General features: G+C 37.7%; 1 protein-coding gene across 9 annotated transcripts in view; it reads right to left on the bottom strand.

Moving 5' to 3' along the window:
- LOC117402985 (ADP-ribose glycohydrolase MACROD1-like) overlaps positions 1-27055 on the bottom strand; it is a 921538-nt gene that overhangs the window by 131923 nt on the left and 762560 nt on the right. The gene's annotated exons all lie outside the window — the stretch shown is intronic.

Raw genomic sequence — 27055 nt, 5'->3', positions numbered from 1 at the left:
TCAGACTCCACAAAATATTTTTCAAATTGCTGCTCCTTTGCCATCAAGTGGGCACAAAGGGTGCCCCTTACTTCAAGTGTGATGTTAAAATCTGAATTATCAGTCAGTTTGTCCAATGAGGGAAACATTGAAACATTTCCCTGCAGTACTCGCTCTCGCCATTTGTTTGCCTTTTTAAGGAAAGCTTCAAGTTTGTCGTACAGTTGTACAATGTTGACACTGCGACCCTCCATTGACACGTTCAGCCTACTCAGTTCTGAAAACAAATCCGTGAGATAAGCCAATTTTGCTTACCACACCTTGTCTTTAGAATTGATGGCCAGTTCTGTTTGGTTGTGCTTGACTAAGAAATCGTTTACTTCAAGAACGTAGTTTGAAAATTCGGCTTAAAACGGCTCCCAGAGACAACCATCTAACCTCTGAATGAAACAGAAGGGCCCGGTGATCTGCACCCATTTCATCGCAGAGAGACAAAATAGACGTGTTTAATGGTTTATTCTAGGGGTGGGCATTGATATGAACATTGTATATCGATTGCAGGCTAGCCAATCCGGAAGTAATTTAATCTTCTCTGCGTATAAATGCACGACATACCTAAAAGTATTAAGTACGGTGTCATGCTGAATGTTGCATTATTTTGAGATGTGTTTTGATGTTTTAAAAGTGCATCTCATTTATAATAACGAAAGTTCACATTTTAAAAATACAATAATAACAGTGTAAGCAATTGCATGGAAAAAATTAAATGAACCACACTGACGCATGCACATATCTCAAAATAATCTCAATAGTGCTTAATGCAGCATGCAAACAGCATTCGGTACCTTGCCAGCACGTTCTGAATGGAAGCAACGTTTTTAGGTGTAATTAGTTGATGTGCGCACTTTTTGAAAACAGGATATAGTTTCCGGTAAGGGATTGGCTGGTGAGAGGAAACAGGTAAAGAAACGGGAGTAGAGCATACGAGAGAGGGTACACGGGTTGTGGATTTGTTGTTTTTCTTGATTTATAGCTATTGAATGTTTGAAATACATTTGTTAATCGGGTTCTTAGAAAAAGAAAAAAGTCACATTGTTTTTTTTTGGCGTGACGGGACGTCCAACAGCGGTGTTTTGTCCCCGTCAGGCACCTGTGCCTGTGAAAGCCAAAGCTGCCTGTGGGCGAACGCCCCGGCTGAATAAGCCCTTTTGAGGATCACCTCAGAAACCCGGCACTGCATGTAGGGCAGACAGCATCCTTGGATAGCAGCGCCAAATTAGGCTTCTGGACCAAGGCAGCAATAGAAACCTCAACTGGTGGAAAATTAACACATTTCTCAGTTGTGGTTGAGATATACTAATGGCTTAACAGGAAAGTATAAAAGTCTGAGTAAAACACTGAAAATCAGAAGTCCTATTTATAATATACGGGTTGACTAAAAAAAAGTAGTTCATCATGGTAGAGAAATGAAGCCTGTAGCAGAGCATCATAGGAAGCAAATGCCAGGGGAAACATTGGTTGATGGCCCTATTGCTATGTCCTTTTATTTCTATGTATCTTTACCACTTGTTGTAACATACTTCTTCATATGGTCCCTTCAACCACCAGACAGAAATACTTGATACTACAGTTACAGCTAAACTGTCTCATCCAACTTATTTTTTAATTACCCTGCATACTTACCCCTTGTTTCCCATTTTAACTGTCTTATAGCTGTAATAGAAAATTTACATTGCAATCCGAATTGGGTACTAGTTGGCAATGCCTTTGTAATGCTGTTCTCTTTCACCCATCACTTCAAAAGACCTCATTGCATCAGATCCAGCTGTCATCTGAATTTATTCCAACCCTGAATTAAAAAAGAAAATCCTTTCTGCTACCTATTGAACAATATTGTAACTTCAAGTCATTTATTATACTGTAACAGTATATACTCACAGTGTATAACATAATATAAAGGTAATGTTGATTGCATTTAGAATGTGTAAAACATTGTTTTCTTTTACTTCAAAAACAATCAATCCAAAACAATATTATTATTTATAATAATTTGTGATTTGTTCAGGTTTATTTTATTTTTACATTTTATTAGTATGAATCACTCAAGCATACAACAGACCCCCAGATTCTCACACTATCAATAACGTGTGCTAAAGAATATCCTTACACAGCTTAACCTGGATAGGTGGTTCACTAGATTTAAAAAAAAAAATGCAAATTGTACCCAAAGTTGAATAAAAGGTGGCAAACGTCCACCTTTTATTAAAAAAAATATATATATAATTACTGAATTTCTTAAAGTGACTCCAGGGGCTAGTGGTTGATTAACCGACAGACTGTATGTTATAATGCAGATGTATTGTGAATGCAGTAAAATTAAGTATTTTACAGTAAAAGGTTACTTTGTGCAAAAATGCATTAGTTTTTTGTAAGGGAGTTTTTTTTCTCTCTCCACTTTTCAGGGCTGTCACTAAATTCACATACCAGTATGTGTATATAAAAGGTTTTTAAAAAATGTACACAAAAAGTTTAACGGATTAAAAAATCTTTTATTTTCAGGATGTTTCGGGCAAAAGCCCTTCTTCAGCTGTTAAAAAACAAAAGTAAACACAGTGTAGTAAACTTGTTGTTATTCAGCGGTGTGATTATCACTGTTGAAGTGACGGGCTACTGGAAATGCAGTGGTATTAATGCGAATGCTTCTTAAGTGTTTTACAAACCGGTCTGCTAAACAGCTTTTATTTTCCCCAATATACAATTTGTTGCATTTCTTGCAGATAATGCAGTAGAGTATTCCTTTAGAGGTACATGTAAAATGTTCCTGAATGTTGAATGAAGATTTAATACCTCTAATCTCTGTTTCAGAATGAATGTATTTACAGGTATTACATTGTGGTCTATTACATGGGTATGTGCCTTTCAAAGGTTCCCCAGAAGGACAAACAACACTGTGTACCACATATTCTCTTATATTCTTGTCTCTTCTATATGACATCATGGGGGGGAGTCTTGAAAATAAGTGCTGTAGTCGGGTCTTGTTGTAAAATTGTAAAGTTTCTTTGCACAACTGTCTGTATCTTTGTTGGTAGGGTGGTAAGTGAGGACCAGAGGGATTCTATCATCTGTGTGTTGTATATTATTATTATTATTATTAATTTATATTAATTTATTGTTATAAATCGGCTATTGAACGCTGCACCATTGCAACAGGTGGAAATAAAAAAGCTACGAGTACGTATATTCCCAGCAAATTCTCTCAATTGACACTTGCCCTGCAGGTTACGTCCAAGCGGACTCAGAGCTTATACAGATTCAGTCTCACCTGCCCTGCTATGACTGTCACTCACATCCCTGTTATTCTGTCCTCTCACTCCTGTCCTCTGTCCTCTCTCTGCCAATGCTCCCCTAACCTCTCTAACCACATCCCTCTGCCTCTCCCCCCTCCCACTCTCTCCCCTCCTGCCTTCCTCTTTTCTGCCCCCTTTGACCTCTCCTCACTCTCTGTTAACACCTTTGAATTTCATCCTGTCCAAATAACCTCTCCATGTCAACTCCTGCTAATTGTACTGTACCGTCCCCCTGGATCTCTCACTCACTTTCTCGATGAACTCAACTATCTCCTCTGCTCTCTCCCCTCTCTGTCTACCCCAACTGTCCTGTTTGGTGATTCCAAAATCCATCTCTCATATCCCACTCACACTGCTGAATTCCTTCCTTTCCTTCACTCCTTCAACTTCTCTCTCTCTCCATCCCCTCCTACCCACAAAGCTGGCTGTCAACTGGACCTCACCTTCTCCAGGTCCTGCTGCCCCTCCACCCTCTCTGTCACCCCTCTGGACCTCTCTGATCACTATTTCATATTTTTTTCTCTGTCTCTCCCCTCTCTCCCTACACCTACCCCCACTGTCACCTCCCGCCGTAACCTCCGCTCTCTCTCCACCTCTGTCCTTGCCTCCACTGCTCTCTCTCACCTCCCTCTTATTGACTCCTTCTCCCAACTCTCTGCTACCTCTTCTCCTCCCTCACCTCCTCCCTGGACTCCCTCTATCCCCTCACCTCCCGACCGGGCTGCCCATCTCCTCCCCAACCCTGGTTCTCCTCTGTGCTCCACTCAGCAAGAACCAAACTGCACTATGCTGAAAAGAAATGGAAGAGAACCAAACTTCCTCTACCGCTCCCTCCTCTCCACCTTCTCCTCTACTCTCTCCTCTGCTAAATGCTCCTATTTCCAATCTATTATCCAATCTTCCACTAACAACCCCTGGAAACTATTCTCTGCCTTCTCCTCCCTCCTCAACCCTCCCCCTCATCCTCCCTCCTCTATCTCCTCCGACGACTTTTCTCCTCTCCTCTTTCTTCGCCCCTAAAATCTCTGATATCCGAATACTCTTTAACACCTCTCCCTCCTTCTCCAACCCCAACACCCTCTGTCTCCCCTACTAACTCACCTTCCTTCTCTCCCCTCTCAGACTCTGACCTCTCGTCCCTCCTCCAGAGCCACAAACCCACCACGTGCACACTGGACCCCCTCCCAACTCACCTCTTTCAAGATGCTGCTCCTGCTCTACTCCTCTTCATCTCCTCCCTTCTCAACACCTCTCTCCTCTCTGGCCTCTTTCTCTCTGCCTTCAAACAAGCCTCTATCACCCCCCTCCTCAAAAAACCTACCCTCGACCTCACCTCCCTCCAGAACTACCGTCCTGTCCCCCTCTTACCCTTTCTCTCTAAAACCCTTGAGCGGGCAATACAATAGCTGCCAGCTCTCTGCTTTCCTGTCTAACCACTCTCTGCTCGACCCTCTCCAATCTGGTTTCCACTCTGCTCACTCCACTGACACTGCTCCCCTGTCTGTCACAAACTTGCCTGTGCTGCCTCTCTCTCCTCTGTCCTAATTCTCCTCGATCTCTCTGCTGCCTTTGAAACTGTCAATCACTCAATTCTCCTATCCTCTCTCACTGACCTGAGAATCTCTGGCACTGCTCTGGCCTGTTTCTCTTCCTACCTCTCCGACCACACATATCAGGTAACCTGCCACAGCTCAACCTCCACACCTCACCCTTTCTCAACAGGAGTCCCCCACGGATCAGTCTTGGGTCCTCTCCTGTTCTCTCTCTACACCTGCTCCCTGGGCCCCCTCATTGCATTCTATGGTTTCTCATACCATTTCTATGCTGATGATGCTCAGATCTTCCTCTCCTCCCCCCCCCCTCTGACCCCACAATCCCCTCCCATATCTCTACCTGTCTGTCTGCTATCTCCTTCTGGATGCACTTGCATCACCTCAAACTCAACCTCTCTAAATCTGACCTCCTTTTCTTCCCCTCCTCATCTTCCTCCTCCTCTGATCTCTCTATATCCATTCCTCTGGAATCTACCATGCTCTCTCCCCCCTCCTCAGCTAAGAACTTTAGAATAACCCTGGACACCTGTCTCTCCTACACCCAACACATCTCCACTCTAGCACACACCTGCCAATTTTTCCTGAGCAACATACGAAGAATCTGACCCTTCCTCAACAGCTACTCCACGCAACTCCTCGTTCAGGCCCTGGTACTCTCCCACTTAGACTATTGCAACTCCCTTCTGGCCGGCCTCCCTGTGTCTGCTATCCGTCCGCTCCAGCTCATCCAGAACTCCTCTGCTCGCCTGTTCTCTCTGCCTTGCTTCCCCCACACTACTCCACTGCTCTGCTCACTCCACTGGCTCCCAATCACTGCTCGCATCCAGTTCAAGACTCTTGTACTCGCCTGCCGATGGCTTGACCAGACTGCACCCAGCTACCTCCAGACCCTCATCTCTCCCTACACCCCCACCCGACCTCTCCGCTCTGCCTGCAGTAGAAGATTGGCTGTACGTCCCTACGCTCCCCTGCCTCCTCAGCCCGCTCCTTCTCCACCCTCGCCCCGCAGTGGTAGAACGACCTTCCTATGAATGTCAGGACTGCCCAGTCCCTGACTACCTTCTGGCCCCTCCTCAAGACACACCTCTTCAGACAACTCCTGTAAAACTCAACTCTTCCCTTCTGGACAATATAGCACTCTGCCTTTAATGCACTTTAACTTGCACTTATCTGCTCCTATTTACTGTATTTAATCCTGAACTTAACCCAATCTGTAGTATCTTGTATTTCACTAGCACTCGTATCTAACCCTGACGTAACTATCAACAGTGTTACCTGCTCTTGAACTGCCCCGATATCAAATCGTACTGTGTTTTGTATTTGCTCTTATTAGGACTGAAGTCATTGTATTTTGTATCTTGATCTTAATTGTACTGTAATTCTTGATATGTATTTTTTGTATACAACTGTAAGTCGCCCTGGGTAAGGGCGTCTGCTAAGAAATAAATAATAATAATAATAATAATAATAATAATAATAATAATAATAATAATCTACAGGGAGAACCTACGCCTTTAAATTTACTAATGGACTTTTCCTATCAATGCTGTATTAGCTGAGGGCCAATTACTCTACCCTTCTTTCAGAAAGGCCTTTCCCCAAAGCCAACACATTCCAGATCCACAAACAACAGATTTTCAGAATTTAAGACCTCTGACTGCTGGCAGTTCCCAGTTCAGGGTAAAAGACTGTTATTCATTTTTAAACATTTCACACCTCTACATGCTGCCTAAAGCAGCAATCAGGAATTTTGCCTAGAGCTCAGAGGACACACTGCTTGTGATGGCACTGAACAGACAACGCAAAAAAAGTGCATGAAATTAGTTTTCACATTATATCCACAGGATATGAAGTCATTACCCACCAAGAGAAATCACATTGGTAAGTGGACTTTTAGTACATTTGCTCAGTTTGATTTAGTATTTCAATGTGCGTTTTTTTCTGAGGCTATAAACACTGGTGTAGTCCGAAATCTCAAAGTACCAGAACGGCAATTAAAATATAGATTTTTCTAAACCAAATTATACCAACTCATGTTATATTTCCACATTGAACTTGAGGTAACATTTAATAGGTAATGTATGCATCTCACATGCGACTTTTAGGCTACTCCTCGAGATTGGCGTTTTTCCAGCCATATTTGCTTGTTTTGAAAGCATCTAACGTGTTAATGTTGTCTTTGGTGGTTTAGTTATTTTTCTGGCTATTTTTATCATGCATGTTTTTTTTTTCTATTCCTTTTGATAATGAAGTCATCTCCAGCGCAGAACTTCAATACCCACTATGCCCTATATCACATCCTCCCCGTCTTTTTTCTGGAGCTCTGCATCCAATAAAATTATGAATCACACAAACGCTCAGTCATTTTTTATTTGTCACCAATTTAAGAACTGTATCATTACAATTAAATTAGTTTTTGTTTTTTAAATGTATTTTTAAAGACTATCTGTGACACTTCTGGACAATTTCATTGTACACTACATTCTGAATATTTTTGTTTTCCTGGATCAGATTCAAAAACAGCAGCTCTAATAATGTAAATTGTGAGAAAAAAAAAACAAGCAAAGCAGAAACATAAATAGTTTACAACATTACTTACCAGTGTTTTTTTTTTATTTATTTTAAATACATGCGTAGCACTTATTTATGCTTTTGTAACATATATTAAATCTTAAAAGCAAGTGCAGAATGAACGACTACAAAGGCCCCTGGGTGTATTTGGTTTATTTTGTATTGTTTGGGTTATGTGGTATGGGTGATTTAAAATGTATATTGGTATTTGGTCACGAGAAATTAGTTCATGTGCAGACTGTGCCAGAACTCAATTGAATAACTGATTAGCAATCGAGTCCCAGCACAGCTGTACATAAAGAGGCACGGATCGCTCACTCCAGGTTGGTGTGTATGTAGTGGAGAACGGGAGAAACAAAGATAAAAGAAAACAATTGCTGCTCGTGCTGGAAGGACCAGCACAATCCTTGTTTTAGGGTTTGTGTTCATGGGTTTTGGTTGTTTGTTTTGTATTGGCCAGTGTACCGTTTACTTTGGTATCAGTGTTTATTTTGTTTAAATATTTAATTTGCACAATAAATCCATGCACCAATGCATTGACTCACAGTACTGTGCATCTGTGGTCTGACGTCACCCACAAGCCATTCCTTTCAATATGGTGTCAGAACCTGGGATAACAGCGCCTCCACAGAATCAGGTCAGGAAAAGTACTGCAGGTACACATTTTGTTGTTGTTGTTGTTGTTGTTGTTGTGCTTTTGGAAGTAAAGAAAAAGTACCGTAATGGTGTTCCAACGCATTCCTGCTTGACTACACCACTGGCTATACATGCTAAATTAGAGGTTTTAGTTTTGTCAAAAAGTTAAATCACCATGACCTACAAGTACATCAATTGTACATATATTTGACATAGAGACAGACTATTTGACACCACCATATAAACTCAGATGCTCTCAAAAATGTGTGCTATTGAATGTCCTAACCAAGTTGCATCACAATTGGATGGACAGAGAGACAGATGCCTCCATTTACTCCTAGATGCTATCAAAAGCTTGTGCTAAAGAATGTGCTTGGCTAGTTTCAGTGGAATTGGATAAGCAGTTGTCTAGATACTGTACATTGTAGGTTAAACTCTAAAGCATGACAATGTACATATGTATTAATATCCCACAATATCCCTATTTTATTAACAGAGATTACAAATTATTGCATTAACTGAAAATAACCCATGATTACTGTCAATGCATGGCCACTCAAATAGAAATTAGTACACGCCACTTTTTTGTTATTTTCTTCTCACAGTTATGCAAAATATCCACAGAAGACCTACAATATACCCATATGGGTGGGAAAAAAAAGAGAGAAGAAAAAATATGTACAACCCATCGAACACTGTGAAAGATATCAAGTTCTTCTTTCTATATTAAAGTTATCTTCCTTTGTCCTCATGATTGTGTTTGATGTTAGATACCACATACCTCTGTTCCACAATAGGTCTCTTTTCTATCAATTCCATCTCCTCGAGTACCCAGTACAGCTGCTTGGAAGTTAAAACAGGCCAAAACAGGTGACATGCAATAGGAGTTCACTGAACCGTCTAAGCCCAGATGAGTTTCAGATTGATCAATGTGATGTATCAAGTGAATACATACAGTTCACATCCAAACAGAAATTACTGGGAAAGTTTTCTTTAGAATCAAATACCAGAGCAGGTGTCTAAACACTTTTAAAATATGCTGTGTCTTTTGTTAAGCAACCAGCGTAAGATATACTTTCTGCTGTAATCTTTTGAAGATCAAAGATACATTTTCTTAGGAAGGAAATATGCCTGTGTGGGGCCTGTGAGCAGAAATCAGCACACTCTGTTCAAGCCATCACTGGTCTTGACTTGGAATATGTTCAAAATCACTCCAGACAGTTGTTATGAACTGCAATTTAAATATAGAGAAATCCTGTTGGGCTACTGTTCAATACAACTATAAATTAATGGACTGTAAGGTTCTTTATTAATTAATGCAGTCTGGGTTGAGGTTTTTTATGTTTTATTTTCCTAGTTTTGGTTTGAATTCAGTGAAACAAACTCATTTATAGTTTTATCAAAGCGAGACATTTTGTCTGACTTCTAGAGTCCAATTTTTATACAATTAGGTACTGCTTTATACATACTTATTCTTTCAGACCAGAGATGTGCAAGGGTCAACATGGGAGGTAAACTGCTGGCTCTAGCAGTACATATTTTGTCCCTAGCTTAATATTTAATTTCAATATAAAAGTTATGTACATCCCCCATTTGAGTTATTCACTTTTCAAAACTCAACTCAAGATTTTATTGAGCAGGCATTCTTGATCCACAGCTTCATACATGGCTATATGGGATGCTTCACACTGATAACAAATTTGTCTTGTTGAGGATCAATGTTTGTTTGAAATATTTGTCTTTTTAGATATCACTGTAACTCCGATGTCAGAAGTCAAGGAAGCCAAAATAAAAATGCAGACACCTAATAAACACACTGTGCCTGGTTTTACAATGTGGGCAAATTGCTCACACCATACATGGAAGGTGTAATTAAGCATTACTGTCAGAGGTTCAAATAAAATGGTGCACTTCACAAAAGTGAGGATTTTAATAGAAATATAGAGGCAATATCTACATTATATTTTCCATTTCTAGAAAAAACACTCGAATAAAGCGACTTGCAGGGTGTGAGATAACCAACGGCAATTGCTGCAGTGCCAAAGCTGTTTGCCGCAATGCCCCACACATTTTTTAAAAACTTACGGCAAAAGTTGCCTGTAAGCCCGCCAGTCATTGCCGCCAATGTCCCTCAGCACCAGCACATCTGATCTACAACCCATTCACAAACATGCTCAGTGTCAGATGGCCCGTTCTGTCACAATTCAATTTAATTCCGTCTAATCTCGTCCTGCGAGAAAATGAGTCACTATCATAATGTATTATTGTTGCCATTCTTTTTACTGTGCACCTCCCAGCACACGAGAAAGACGTACTGTATCATTGGTTAATGACGGGCAAACAGAGGGAGGGGCTCTGTTAGACTGATCTCAGTATGACCGTGCCTCCAGGATTTCAATCACACGTGTTCACTATGTGATTTTTGTGTCTGTGAGCCCTGTGCCAACTCCAAAACATTTAAAAAGAAAAAAGGAAGAAGATCTGTCTAAAGCGGCAGCGAAGCATTTTAGGATTCACCTCATGTTCAGGTAAGAAATGAGTGAACAACAATTCGTCCACGATAATAATAATAATGTCAAGTACAGTACTGCAGAAAAGACAAGATTAGACATAATGTGACAGAACGGGCTTAAAATTGCAATACAGTAATTTAAAATGCAACAGTGCAATACACATTTTAACTCCTTTCATGTCTTTGTGTATATAAATTGCTAATTTATGTAGACATTTCAATGACCTATGCTGTTTTGTAATTTGGTGTTATTCCCACCCCAAAACACCAATGCTAAAAATGAACACACAGATTATGGCAAACCAAATTATCATTTAGAGATATCTCGAACTGCATTTCAAAATATCTTAAATTTGCAGGTATTTCAAACTAACTTGATTTCAAGATATCTCAAACTCATTTTGAGATATCTCAAATTAAATTCAAGATATCTCAAATTCAATTCGAGATATCTCAAATTGACTTCCTCTCCCGTTTGAGATATCTCGAATTGAATTTGAGATATCTCAAATTGACTTCCTGTGAAAATGCTCTATGTTTTGAATGGACTTCCGGCCCATTTCAGGATATCTCAACCTAGACAGGAAGTCAATTCAAGATATCTCGAATTGAATTTGAGATATCTCTAATTGAATTTGTTTGAATTTAGTTTGCGATATCTGCAATTCAATTTAAGATATCTTGAAATGCATTTCGAGATATCTCTAAATGATAATTTGGCTTGCCATACACAGATAGATAATTATAAGTTTTGCTCAAATTCTTACACCAATAAATAAATAAATGAGCAAGTAGCTATGGCATGGTTCAAGTAGCAGCTCCCTGTGTTATGAAACGAGGAGAGATAACATAAGTGAACAAATCATAACCTTGAAGGGCATCGATTTCTGTTTTCATTTATTTTTGTGTAATACATTCTCACTACCTTACGTAGTCCTGCTTTTTAACTAGTAAAACATGTGCTTTCACAAAAGGGGTTATAATATGTAGCATGCTTAAAAACAGCATACCATTTTTTTTTTCTTTCCTGACTCGAGTGTACAGTAATGCAACATAACAAAACTAAATCTTTTGCAAAAGTAAACTTGAACTGTGAAACTATATAAAGTCTCTCAAATGTAAACATCTAGCATTATGTACATCCTGCTGTTCATCATTGTGATGCAGAGCACTCTCCATTGCCTGACAAAGTTTCTATTTTTATCTTTTTTTTTCAAGGCCGCGTTGTTTGTACAGGTTTTGTAACAGTGGTTAGCAAACTACAGTTGCGCAGACACTGCAGACCGAACAACTCATTTGACCACTATCGTTATTAAACTCCAGCCATGGGTAAATCTTAAGCCAGTTTGCCTGAAAATCTACCTTTTTTAACTTTCCCTTCACTGACATTGCTTATTTGTGCTGTTGTATCACTAAGGTTGTATCTAAACCTCTAGTCTAATCTGTGTATTAGTCAGTGGTGTGTGACCAAGTTAAGTAAAAAATACCCTGACTATTACATTTTTGCCAAATTACCCTTTGTATTTTTTCATTATGAAAGTTTATGTTGTTTTTAAATTAGATTTTTTTTTATACAATTAGAATTTTACAATTGTTATTTTTGTAACAATTAGGGTGTGAATCACTCAGAAAACATTGATTTGTGTTTTTGAATTACAATTTCATCAACATAATAGGCTCTCTGTATTTACTTGTTGTTATTTTATGAATGTGTATGAAATCGCCTTGGTGTTGAATTTATGTTTTGCCCTTTTGCCCCCTAGAACTGCCTTGGTGCCCCTGAATCTTCATGCCCAATGAAGGCAACATTGCCTTGCCCTTCATGACCCTAACTTCATGCCCTGGATTTGACAGGTCAGTGCAGAGTACATGAGTCAAGGAAACAATTTGCTGTTGATCAAGCCAAATCCAAACGTAAAACCTGAATCACTTACTCTTAAGAAAAGATACATTTCCATTCCTTATCTAGCAAGGCTTTATCTCCCATCCAAGTGCTGCACACTGATTGGCACCCTTTTATTTTCCTACCCACTGGCTTTCAGAATGCTATTGCTACAAAGCTCCCTTCTAAAAGGCACTCAGAAAGGGGGTTTCGTAAATGGCAAGCTGATAAGCAGGTGCTTTTACCATTTTTATCTGTGCTGCACCCTCATGCTTTGAAAATGCTCTGATTGTAGGTTTTAAAAAAAGCTGCATTCTTTTTGGCACCTGCAAGGCCATCTCTGTGGGAAACAACAAAAGATATTAATGGTTATTGACTGTAATAATTTTCTGGCTAATATGAAAAATATCATATGTCAGTGACGGTGTTTACATGGACAAGTCATGACAGTTTTTCTCACAATGCTCTTGTTGTACTTTTCAGGAAATGCGTTGCTATGCTGTTCTGATTTAGAAAACAAAGTTGGCTGTACCAGTGCAGATTACTCAATTCATAGTAATTTAGGGGAGGGGATATTTAAATGTCCGTGTCTACCTAGCAATTAGGAAAAGAGCGAATATCGTGAGGAGAGCTTCATGTGTTGCCATGAAGATTTAAAAAAAAATTAACAAGCGAAAATAATTAACTTGTTGTCGCGCACATTCCAAATGATCACGCATTACTTGTTTGTGTCTCGTTACCTTTCCAACACAAACACGCACACACTCACACACATAAAAGTATATAAAATAAAAGTTTTACTAAGTACCAGTTTTACTACTTAAAAAATAGATATGCGTAACATCTAAAAGTTGTATTTAATTAAAGTAGTCTATGAATGTATGTGAAAAATGAAGGGAACACAGGGGGTTACACTACAATACAATAAAAAACGGTATGATCCTAAGGCTTATATGAATTTAAGATTGAGAACAGGTAGATATGCAAAAATGCTTACGAGGTTCCTGAGCAGCTTCATGCACTGGCAGTTCTATAGGTGGAGTACCAGGCTGAGCATCCTAATGTTCTTGTACACGTCTGCTGGTCCCTATACCCTGCCTCTGCTCCGAGAAGCCAGTGACTGCTGGTCTGCAGCTGCGGTAGAAGTGCCAGGCGCAGAATCCGCTTAACACACATACATTATAATAAAACGTGGATGTCGTTCTGAGGAATAACTTGAGATTCTGTCAGTTAAACAGGATCTTGACTGCTGAAATCTCGTGACACACAAGCATGATTCCTGCTCCGGTTTACATGGGTTTTTACAGCTATTTTTATCGTGAGAAAGTGATCAACCCTACCCTTAAAGTCAAGCTGACCAAAGGACGTTCTGCTGTTTCACGACGTATTCTCGTGACAACGTCACAGTCATGACTGTAGAGTCCATTTTCAAGTGCAGGTAAACCCAGCCATTGTATCCCGTAAAACTGAAGTCCGGCTGCCCTTGTTCTTTAACCAAATGAAATATTTCCTATTGTGGTAACTGGTGCATGAAGCCAAGATTAGACACTAGAAAGACAGCTAACAGAAACTGCTGTACTTTTGCATAGCATATTGTGAATACCCTATTATTGTCAGCAAAGTGCATAGAAATCTGCTTCAGTATCCAACAAAACTGAGCTTTTACAGCATTCAATTTAACGGGGGCTGTCATTGAACTCTTGATTTCTTTGAACAGTGTCACCTGTATATTTTCTGAAATTCACAGCCTGTAGCCAAGTGATGCCTTTTTAATATTGAAATGTCTTGGTTGACATTGGCTGGCTGGAAATGGAAAATGAAAAGTGGTACAAGTACATGAGCTGATTTGCACAGTTTGCTTCAGGCAAAGTGGTGCTGGTAACCATTCTGTGAAGAATGAGGTTAAATGTGGCACATTTCAAAGAACACGCAAGAGTTTCATGAGCCAGGTATCTCTACTGTTCCTATCAAAATCCATTGCACTAGACGCTTTGTGGTTGAATTGATGTAGGAAACATACAGTATTAGCACAATATGATAGAATACTGGTGGGGTATGGAGGATGTATTGCTTTAATGTACTAGCATTTTTCTTTGATAGTAAAGTGGTGCTAAATAAAGTACCGTATGTAGGCCATATTTTATAAAAGTGCAACAAATCAGGAAATGATACGTTAAACAAGACAACATTTTCTATTTTAATTGGTACTCAATTAAATATAAACCAACCTCTTCCTCTCAAGAGTGTAATGCAATCACAAGCCTTTGGCAAATAACGTACTGTTTGGAATTTGTTAAAGCATGCAGAGATGCCAACTTTGTAAGATAAAAATCACTAACAACTATGTCAAAGTGTGTGTGGGGGAAACCCTAGCAAAACCCTAGTACTAACAGGGGGTGGGGGTTGCTACATAAATGAAAACATTGGTTAATCGTTCCACCATATAACTTCTCAATATAACTGACTACAGTAGGCAGCCTGGTAGGGTTAAGAGGCTCTGAGAGGCTGACATATCTTTTTGTCATTCAATCTGTGATTCACGTCACACTTTTTCAAATTAAAAATAAAAATATATGAAGGAGAGTCTGCAAATTTAGCAAATTCACAATATTTAACGCTGTAGTTTTGGTACTCCCACAACCATACCTGGAGGCAAATATACTGTCTGGAAAAGCCACTTTCACAAGTGGGCCTGTATGATCGGCAATGGCAATTGGCAAGTTGTGTTCTATTAAAAAGTTCTTAAAAAGCGTCTCAGCTTTAATTACATCATTTTCGTTGTCTTCTGTTGTAAAAATAAAATCCAGGGACCTACTCTCTGTTCGTGTATTTCTTTCGTGTTTAATGGTTTTGATATGGTCATTAATGTAACTTATTCCGCTGTATCACATCTGCAGTATTCACAATAGGTGTGATTTTCCAAAATCTTACTTTGTTTAATAAATGTATACTTCTTTGTATATTGTTCTTTGAACTTTTGGCTGTTGAGTCATATCTTTTTAATTGGTTTTGCAGCCATTGGAGATCCCTTGAAAGTTCCTCTCACAAACAGCAGCAAGAGCACTGCACATACAGCGGCCTAATATATCTGCACACGAAGACACCTAACCGTAGTTTGAAGGACTTTGCCCGTGGCACCGTACCTTAAGAGAATTTCAAAAAGAAAAAGAAAAGCGACATAAATACGTTATTCACATTAAATGTCACATCCAAGCTGAATACAAAGCAGTATATATATCTATTGTCATAACACAGTACATTAGAATGAGTCATTAAGCAGAGAAGTCCACAACTCTAGTGAAGGGTCAAAGGTCATTCAAATTAAAATTAATATCTGGAGGCTGTTGTTGAAAAAGGCTGACCTAAGTCAGAAATCTGGTCTTTTATACATTTTTTCCTACATAAGCATTTTTAACATGTAACAGCATGAAAATATCTTCATGTAAATTACGTGATTTTGTGAGATGAAGAGCTTACAATCGAGTTTAAAATTACAAGTTTGTTGCAACAAAGCTGTCTTCAAAAAAGATAAGACGCATTAAGACAAAAGACTAAAAAATCAAGTTGAAATAGTATCCCTTATTTTATACAGAAATACGTAAAGCTTTGGAATGCTAAGAAGATGAAAACAATTATTGCATTAGAGTCATTGTGTATTGTCTTCTTATTGTAGGTTCATGTCTGAGGCACACTGTATATTTTCTTTTCTATTTACATACTGTCTCAATACAATCTAAGTTTAAGAATTATACCACCACATAACATTCAAATATGTTTGTAAAATAAGAGAAACCATTTTGGTGCAGTGATAAAATATACAGAAACCTGCAGCAGCTGGACAGTTTATGAATACATGTATAGAGAGACAGCACTTTCAAATCCAAATCCCTTACTTACCATACATATATAAATGATATTCTAAGAAACACGGGGCAAGATTTTCAAAAGTTCGTAAATGATAACTCCAGTGTTAATCAACAAATCGTTATGTAGCATTGATTTTTGGCATTTTCAAGAGGTCGTTATGCCTATCTCATTATTAAATAATCATGCTAACGTGATTTCCGAGATTATGTTGATTTAAGAAATAATGTTGATATCTTGACGAGCAGTGCTTCTTGCGACTATTTCTTTTGTTTGCGTCGGAATTGAAATGGAAATCCGTGTTAATTTTCATAATTTATCATGAGTTAATTTGCACTTGGAAAAGGAGGGATTTAATTAATGAAAGACTGTAACTCATATCCATTTCCATTTGGCTGCTGCTCGCAGGTGAGAGAGCTGTCTCGCTGTACGCTAGTAGTTTCCATAACAGCGAATTATGCTTCCATTCATTTTTCTTGATCTCGTTAACATGCATTTTGATTAACAAGTTCCCCTTATTTTGTTGTTGAGACAGGAAGTGATCTATGTGACCTGCGACAATTAAGCTTTTTAACGAAAAATGCGTTCATTAACAACCTCATCGACTCAATTTCAAAGCATTAACGGATTGATTTAATTGACATTTTGTGTGAAAATCACTTGCTACTAAAGCTCTCGATACAATAATACTGGTTTTTGAAAATCCTGCCCATGATTTCTAAAATGTGTATTATACATTTGTAATGTTTAACACTGACTTGCTGTAAAACCATATGAGATTTGTTAGAGACCAAACTTTGTTTTTTGCAGGCTACACACTGTCATCAAAAACACTTAAGAAAATGAATAAACTGTGTAAGAGTTAAATAAACACAAGCAATGGAATACTACTTCAGTATAATAGACTGATACGCTAAAACAATAACATTAAAGGATAAAGAACAGACATGTTGTGCCCCAGAACCTCCCATGTCTCCTGTAGCAGGATTTAAAAAAAACTATTTTCCACAAGAAACGACTATGAAAATTCAAATGACATAGATATGTGAGCATGCTTAATGAGAAAACCTCTGAGCCATGATGAGGACCGGCTCATGTTGAAAATATTAGCTTTTGGAATACTAGAAAAAAATGTCCAGTAAGGTATTATTTCACTAGCTGTAATTATGAAGTAGATGTCTTTCATTAGTCTTGATTGCCATGGAAAAATAAACTCCTTGGGAATTAACTGTTCCTGTTCTTTAAGTAGTAGCTTAAAAAAAAAAAAAACTAGGTTAAAGTAAATGTTCTTGCTTTACTTTTGTGAAGTCTGTAAGTGCTTCACTTCCAAGGTCATGTCATGGCAGCTGTGTGAAAGCATCATGGTCAAAGCAGGTCACTGGCTGCAAAGCAAGTCAGTCAGTAGGGAAGCAGCTGGTTGTTAATGACCCAGGAAGTGCAACACTACCAATACCACATGTGTTAAAAATCAAAATACATGTTTGCTACAACACGTGTTTCTTTCAAAACTGCACATTTCAGACCAATTTAAAAACTGCCACAAAACATGAGCCATTTTCAGATACTGTACCCTTCTCTATAGTGTACAAAAATATAAAAGAAAAGGTTAATGTGTACAGTAGATTGTTTTAGAAAAGGAAACTTTCAAAAATTCAAATAGAAGCTGAGTTCAAAAATGTATTCTCTTTGTGTTACCCTTGATTTTACCAATGTAATTAACAAAGGAAGAGCTGCTTTGTTAAGGCCATTAATTTGGATTAATTGATTTTAGTCTCTTTAATTATGACTATCAATATTGTGTTAATTTAAACTGTAGCCTGTGACAAGGGTGCACAATTTGCTGGTTCAATTTACCCACATTGAACATGCACAGTCGTTTGCTATGACAGCAGTCCCTTAATTTAAAATGTACGCCAACCAGTTGTCAAGAGTTTACTACAACTAAATATTGTAAATGTCCTTTATATTGTATATCAAGACAATAAATATAAGTGATGCTGATGAAAGCAATGCTCAAGATTGCAGGTATCAATGCTGTGGCACACCGCAAGTAAACACTGCCAGCATGCATGCATGCTCATTATACACTGTACATTATATGCAAGTAGGAACAGCTTTCTTTTCGGAATCTGAAAAGAATGATCAAAGGCAAGCACTGGGGAATAAAACTAGCTAATGTGACAAATGAAGCTGAATGAATTTTCCGAGATAACAAATTGTTTCCCCGGTTCTGGCTTATGTCATTTCTGTCTTAGGTTTAGAGCTTTTATTTAACAACGTTGTGTCACTTTTTGAAGGTAACTGAACAACAAGAATACACTTTATTGCGTAAATATGGGGTGGAGATGAGGGTTCTCAAATATTATAATGAGATGTACTAAAGCTGCCGGCAATTGCGACACTTACAATTGTATCAATTTGTTAAGAACTTCTGAAACCACGTTTTAAACGGTTGCAATTGTTGCTGGCATTTCCCAGTCTGCTTTTTCTTGTGCATTGCCAATTGTGCTCAATGCATTTTTGAGGCGAACACTCAAATAACTTATTTTCCCCTAAAAGCAGGATGTACTTACAAGCCTTGAAAACGCATTTCTATGACATTTCTGGTTTCCCCAGAGTGTTGTGAGCAACAATAGACTGCACCCATGTGAAGCTAACCCCTGCAGCTCATTCTGAGCATCTGTATAGGAATAGGAAACACACCTATTCTCTTAATGTGCCGGTGGTTTGTAATTGTGCACAATTTAGCACTGCACCACTGACTAACTGAAGTACAAACTGACAGTATACATTTGGCTTATAGGCTACTCGTGATCATATGAATTAGTGGTATAATGCAAAATGTGTTGCTGGTCCCTTGAAATTCGTATTAACGAGAATTGACTGTCCTCCTGTATCATAACTTGTCAATGAGGCACCATGGTCTATTTTGTGTTAATTGTCGAGGCTACTAAGTAGGCCAAGTTAAAAATAATAATCATAAATAAAGCTTCAATTTAAATTAATCTTGTATTTGCATTGTACACCAATGTGTACAATGCAGCAGCATGATTTATTTTGTGCTACCGGGAAAGTGCACCAGGTATTCATTTACTGTACTGTATAGGCCTACTGTACAGATTTATATTTTTACATAAGGTAATGTGTAGCCTACCCTAAACACATTAGTGTTATTTCAGTGCAATGATTTATACATTTAAAATACATTGAGCACTATAAATGTATATGTGTGCGATTTTATTGTATTTTTTTTTTTTTAACTTGACACCGGTTTAGCGAGGGGCTACTGTATGATTATGAAAAGCTTTTTGATATAAACACATTTTTTATTTGAGGGTGAAGGTGGGGGCTCCACTATAGAATCTGATGTGATTAACCTGATGGCCTTTAATATTTATTCGAAAAAATGTTGCACGACTTTCGCAATGCTAGAGATCTCGCTAAGATGACGCAACAAATATTTAAATTAGTATAGTGCGGCTCTCTTTATTATAATAATATAATAATAATATATTTATTTTTATATAGCGCCTTTCATAGACCACCATCACAAAGTGCTTTACAGAGGTAGACTGTGAACTGTGCATTATATGCAGAGTCACTTACAATAGGACATTGATTTAACATCTCATCTGCAGGATGGAGCACAAGGAGGTTAAGTGACTTGCTCAAGGTCACACACAGTGAGTCAGTCAGTTGCAGCGGTGGTATTTGAACCGGTGACCATCTGGTGACAAGCCCTGGTGACCACTAAACCACACTGCCTCCTACAAGATATTTTCTCTTAGTACATACGACAAAATGTGTACTTTGTGAACTGTCGCAAAGAAAATGCAAATTGTGGTATGTTTGCACTGCGACTGGCATCTACCCCTCAGTGTTTAATTGGTTTAGGCACCTTACACAGTCGTGGCCATAATCACATTGCAGCTTAAATTTTCAGCTCTTCTTAATAGGCTTGGTTGTCCTATATATATATATATATATATATATATATATATATATATATATATATCCATTTAGAAGTTTACCAGGGCAAATTTGGATGGCAATTTTGCAGTTTTACCATGCTTGCCCCACAGTTATACTGTGCATTTACCATAGTTTGCCATGTTTTTAAACATGCTTTACCATGCATATCTGGGCTTTATAGTATTTATGTATGATTTACCAGGCTTTCACTGTGCTTTCATTATGGAAAACTTAAATAAAGGCGGTCTCGGGGGAAATGTAAATTAAAACATTAGTACCGGGATGTACTGTACAGTATAGACTATTTTGATATGACACGTGAATGTGATAGCCCGAAGTTCTGTATCTGTGGTGAAGTCAGTGTGCTGTGCTCTGGGATAACTAAACCCTTTAAAACGTTCAACTTTAAAACACCGGCATGATCTAAATACACTTAAAACAAGTAAAGGGCGACCTTCTGGAATCAAGCATGCCTTCTGGGATGAGAATTTAAAGCTAAAAGCATTACAATCTTTCAAGCAGACCTGGGTTCAATTACAATAGTAATTCATAATTAATTGCAATTGCAATGTAACTCTAATTGTAGTTGAACATTGGCACACCTGCGTATATTGTAATTATACGATATAATTGATCGAATAAAGTTCAATTTTGCAATCTTGTATTTTCAACCACTTTTGGTGACCCTGTTTGTTTGAAAACAATAACAGTTATGCAGGATCTTTCTGTATTTGTACCTGTGGTTATTACTTGGTTATTTATTAATCTGTGTAGTTTGTTACTTTTTAGTGTAATTGTAATTCTAATTACTGAAGCATAATTGCAACTTGTATTAAACAAAATAGCACTGTAATTGTAATTGTAATTTCAGCAAACAATTCTACTGTAATTGTAATCAACCCCAAGTCTGCCTTCAGTATCTTCAATTAAGATCTAGATGTTCTAATGTTATGAGCACACGTCTTTATGGGATCTTTGTACAGTAATTGGTATTATATCGCTTTCAGACAACAAGCAACACTACCTTGCTTTTTGTGCATTTGTATCTGTCATGTACAACACAATTCCAACAGATCATGAATCTTACTATAAAGTAGCAAATTGATCAATATACACTAGTTCAGAATCTAATAATTGGAGCTGCCCCCGTAACTATCCTGATTTTTCATATGTACAGTATTGAACACAGTTTCAAGATCACTGGTTAAAATGTTAGACTGACATCTGGGATTTATTTATTTATATATTTTTTTGCATTTCTATTACCAGGCTTAAGTTACGATTCACCAATCAAGTAGATATTCACATGAATAACAAATGTTTTGCTGATTCATTATATGATACTTCAGTGCTGTAGCAAATATATTCCACTCTCTCACCTGAGGGGCTAGTGCTGGCATATTTGATACCACACAATTGAATGGTTTGTCAAGACTAAAGGGCTTAAATCTGATTTAATGTTGTATTTTAACTTTAATTAAAGTTTTGTATTAACCTGTTAAAATATATTGTTTTTGTAATCATAAACTAACTATACAGTGTGAAATCACCCGTGTAGGCACTATATTCCAGCAGGAGGTTCGGTATTCTGTACAGCACATTTTAGTATTCATTATACTCAGGAGTGTAGCATATAATATTTAGGAGGGACTGAGAGGAGCCACTGCACTAGTTAAACCAGCATACACTGCCGAACCAAGAGCTAGCAGCAACAAGTAAAATGAAAGCTGATTCACGCCCTACACTCTTCCTCCAGGTGTCACTAACATGCAGTGGAATTAGAGGAGGCATACAAATTAACCCTGAAATGTTACCCTAAAATGAGGAAGGAAATGAACATGACTGATATGCTTGTTTCACTGCAGGCCTTGGTTTGCTCTGTAAATATTTAAATCCCATGCACCCCCCACAGTGATAAAAGAGAACAACTAGGTAAGTAATAACTAGTTCCATCTGGGGACTCAAGACTGCAACTGTCATGAATTCTAATACATGGACCAGTAGAGCTGTGAGCCAACCAAGCAAGCCATAAATACCAGCGGTGCCTACTGAAATCCTCAGCAGTGAGGGGAAAACAGTGTTATGTTTGAGAAGTATATTTAGCAGCTTTTATATACGGTAGACAAGCAGCATTTCATTTGCTGTGAAAACTTAAAACTGCAAACAAAATACAGTCCAAAAGCTTAAAAAAAAAAAAAAAAAAAAATATATATATATATATATATATATATATATATATATATATATATATATATATATAAACGTAAACAGGACATTGTTCCTTAAAATAAGGATCTATGGTAAATCTACTTCAAACAGATTAGGTATTTGTTTGATTTGTAATGAGAAAATTAAACAGCAAATTAAGCTTTTTGAGAAATAAGGTTAACCAGCAAACCTCATATTTAGCAGAGCATGAAACAAATAGATTAATATAATTAATCAGTACTGTTTAATCACTAGTAAATGTATAATCTCACAGAGAACCTTAAATTTGAAAACAGTGTGTTAGAGATGGTAAAGATGGAAACTTAAAAAGTACAGCTTTAAATATAATTTGTATTACTTTATTTCCCTTCCTATTTTATGGTGTTGGAAATCATACTGAGCAGTTCTGGTTTTCTGTTTTTCCAATTTTAAGTTATTATCCTTTAATTAGATGCTATTTTAAAGATATAACAGTAAACATCTCTTCAGCAGCTCATCAGAGGAGGCACTGCCTACTCAAGAACTTTAAATAAATATGTTTTTATTTATTTATATGTAATATGCAACAATAAATATACAGCTTTTATACCAAGGCAGCGATCCAATCCGAATGCTCCACTCAGTCACCACTGTACGTTTGGAGGAGGCAGACGTGTTCTTGTCTCCTCTGTAGTTCTGATTAGCACATCTATTAACATATTCATAGTCATATTATTCCATCTCTTCAGATGGCTTGCATGGAACACTGAGTAAAGATCTAAAAAAATATCCAAGGGTGGCATGCTTCCCCTCACCTTTTTTTTTGTTTTACCCAATCACTGGATGTGTGCCCTCCCACATTGAAGACCTTGGATGCTCATACTGACAAGAGCGAAAGGAACAGACCGTGGTTTAGAAGTACGTAGTGAATGCCAATAGATTGATTCATTTAAATTTGAATAATTTTTTTAAAATTTATAATTAAGAGTACTGTTTCTGTTTGTTTCTTCGAATTACTTCCAGGACTAAAGTTTGTCTGAATTGCTTGCTTTTTATTAAATAGATACATTTCAAATCGAAATTCTATATTAATGTTGTATACAGTGTATTTTTAAACATACGTTGGCTGAGTGCAACAGTTAAGTTTATTAGAATAAACTATGATGGGCTACTGCTTTCTTTTCTTTGCTGGCTAGTGGAGAAAATGCGTTTAACAGCCTTGAATTGGAGTAAAACGTCAAGAAAATATGAATAGCGTTGTCAGAATACAATAATAAATTTATACTGCTGCTGGGGGCTTTAAGAAGACCCCAAGCCCTCTGCCTTTTTCTGCCCCCCCCAAGCAACTTAATTCAAACTTTCATCTTCATAAAAATAAATTCAATGATCCTGGGCTGAACCCCCCCCCTCACCCCCCCCCACACACACACAATTCAGTCCTGGGCCTCTCTCAAGCAGTGACTGTCAAATTGTGACAAATTACTGCAGGGTACGCTGACAACACTAAATGCATGTCACTTGTGATCTGATCTGGATTCCAACCTAACTGTGCAGAGGTGAAAGGTACGACAGGAACATTTAGCATAGCTCCCCAGCAGTTTCAGAGCCCTTATATAACAAAGATTGTAGCTGGCTCTTATTGGAACTGTATTCATAGTTAAATAGGTCCCTTTAATCTTTTTAAAAACAATGGTAAGCCAACTGACTTCATGCCTAGATCTCGCTGGAAGCCACTTTAGTCCCTTACGCATTTCACAATGATGTGGATTAAAATCACAAATGAACAAAATCTTGCCAATCTATTGAACAATGTATCATTGGCTGATTTGGAGCCTGAATCACCACAGTCAGTAAGAAAGAGATGGAATAATATGACAATGCACTCTTTATCCACCATCATAGCTGAGGCATTGTATATTGGTATGTTAATAAATTTCTGTTGCAACAGTAGAGAAATGCAACATTTTTAGACGTTACAAAAAATGTGCAACACTTTAATTACCTAACTTTACATTAAATGTCTCCAATAACTGTGTATTTACATAGTAGTTACTTAGTAAATACATGTATACTTTGGGGTCCTTGAGTGGCTCACCTGGTAGTCATACAGCACAGGTTTGCATCCTGCCTGTGCGAAGTTGGCTAGTATTGGACACAATATGCATCATGTGTAAACCTTTTTGCATGATATAGCCTGACCCTAACCCTAATCGTAAACCTAAACCTTTTCTGATATAATTGTGTACTTACATACATCATGCAAAAAAGATTTACACATTAAGTACTCTGTAACTATGCATAGTAAAATTGCAATTATGTGTAAGTACACATATATTTACTAAGTAACTACTATGTTCCTAAAATGTGGGGATTTATTTTCTTTTCCAAACTGGATAATATACCTGGTTCTGAACTATTCTAAATATAAAATGCAAACAAACTGTGGCTCTCTATTTAATTTGGCAATCCTGTACCCACTTGAGCATTGATTACTCAACAAACCTAGTATAAAATTATTGCTAAAGCACTTCAGATTTAGAGTAGAAAAGCTTTGGCAGCATTTGTTAAGTCAACGAAAACCATTGATCTCTACGCAAGCTAATAAGTACATCTGAAGTGGACACTAAAGATTAATGCTACATAATAGACATAGTTAAACTTGAAGCAGGGCAGTCAAATGTATGTCTCTGTAATGGGAAGTAAGCAAACCACAGCATTGGCTATCAAAATGGTGAAGGCATATACAGCACAAATAACTACATCCTTTCTCCTCAACGGGAAGCCAAACCAAGAGGCTGAGCGGTTTCACATTCCTTTTGGGACATCAAGACACACTGCTGTCCAAGTCAAAGACCTGGAGCTTGACAGAAATGCTTTTCATTTTTTACTGTTGAGAGGAGAGCCGAAAGTACAAGTCTCCACATTTTTGGTGAATTGGTGGACAGTGGAGATGATGTTGTAATGACCAGGAACACTTCTTCAATATACAGGGTGTTTAGAAAGTTTACCACATCAACGCACCATATCTCACAAACAGTAGGGCATAGGAAGGTGAAATTGCATATGGTTGTTAAGGGAACCATGGGGACACAAATGCCACAGTTATTCATTTTTGTCACTAGGTAAACTCACTAGGATGTGGTAAACTTACTTTCTAATCACCCTGTACTGTACATTAAGCTTCAAGAGAGCAGACTTAGTTACCTAACCTTTCTATGTAAAAACCAAATACCAGTAAATATAATAGAAAGTATAATGGGTAATCTGGCCACAACATTTCCCATTGGCGAATACAGAAAAATGCCCAATGGATTTAAAGAGAATGTTGGAAGGGGAACAAAAATGCTGCATTGCAAAGCAAAAAATCAGACCATGCTGTTTTGGAGGTCTTTATGTTGCTTCCATAGAGTTATGGGAAGACATGGCCCAATAGCGAACACATAACCAGACAGAGACATGCTTTTGTAAAGGCCCAGGAATGTGTGAAAGTGTAAAAAGTTACCAGGAAACCATGAAATTACAGAGTAACACTCAAGAGTATACTTTAACTCTGTTTTCATTACCTTACCAATTTGCTCTTTCTACAGTAGGTCACCATATGTACTATACCCAGGTAATCCTGCACACGTGGACATTTTATTGCAGGGATCCTTACAAACATGGCAGACAGATGAATTAATAAAAAACATGGACTCGTAAGATGATTCCTGACTCCTCCACCAGAACAGAGAAGTCAACTGAGTTCTTTCCAACATCATTTTTAAAGGCCTGTCTAATGGCTCTCTTATTCTGAGAGGGTGCTTCATCAAATGGGCTGGCAGGACAGGTGAAAAACATTAAACAAGAGCATCTACTTGCTTAGCAACGGATTTATTTTTTGGTTTCGAGCATGAACAAACAAAGAACCAGCTTCCACCCTTTTAACTTTGCTCATGTGTACTAAAAGTAAATAGGGCCAGAGTGTGCAGGTGCTAGAGACACCACTTAACTAACTGTTTTTCTTGTCAAGACTACTTAACTGATAACAGTGTGTACTGACTGACTGATGGCCGTTCAAAGGCTTCATGAATAACATGAGGGTTTTGTGTCACTCTGATATATGCTAGCTTCCATGTCTTAAATGTGCCCTTGCACTGGTCGGAGCAATTTTAAGTATAACCAGAGACAACAAAAGTGGTCTGCAGGAGATTAATATTGAAATAAGGTATGAAAACAAACCTAATTTCAATGAAAATGCATTACAAGCAATGAAGCTAGAGAAATGGCAACAAATCACTTTAACTACTACTGCATAAGCATCAAAAGCACAATTAATAAACCTAGAAATTGTAACTATTAGCAGAATAGGCTATGTATAAGTCATTAAATACTAACTAGTGTAATGAGTGGAATTTAATCAACTGGTTACAACTAGCAGCTGGTTTTGAGCTATGATAGATTGTTAAATAAAACATTACTATACACTGTCTTTCATATTTTACCAACAGCAATCTTACATCAAAATCTGATGACTATATCATTAAAATGGTTCAGGTTTAAATAAATCACATGG

This window comes from Acipenser ruthenus, chromosome 5 (assembly GCF_902713425.1).
Source record: "Acipenser ruthenus chromosome 5, fAciRut3.2 maternal haplotype, whole genome shotgun sequence".
Classification (NCBI taxonomy): Eukaryota; Metazoa; Chordata; class Actinopteri; order Acipenseriformes; family Acipenseridae; genus Acipenser; species Acipenser ruthenus.
This window is presented reverse-complemented; position numbering and strand designations above follow the sequence as displayed.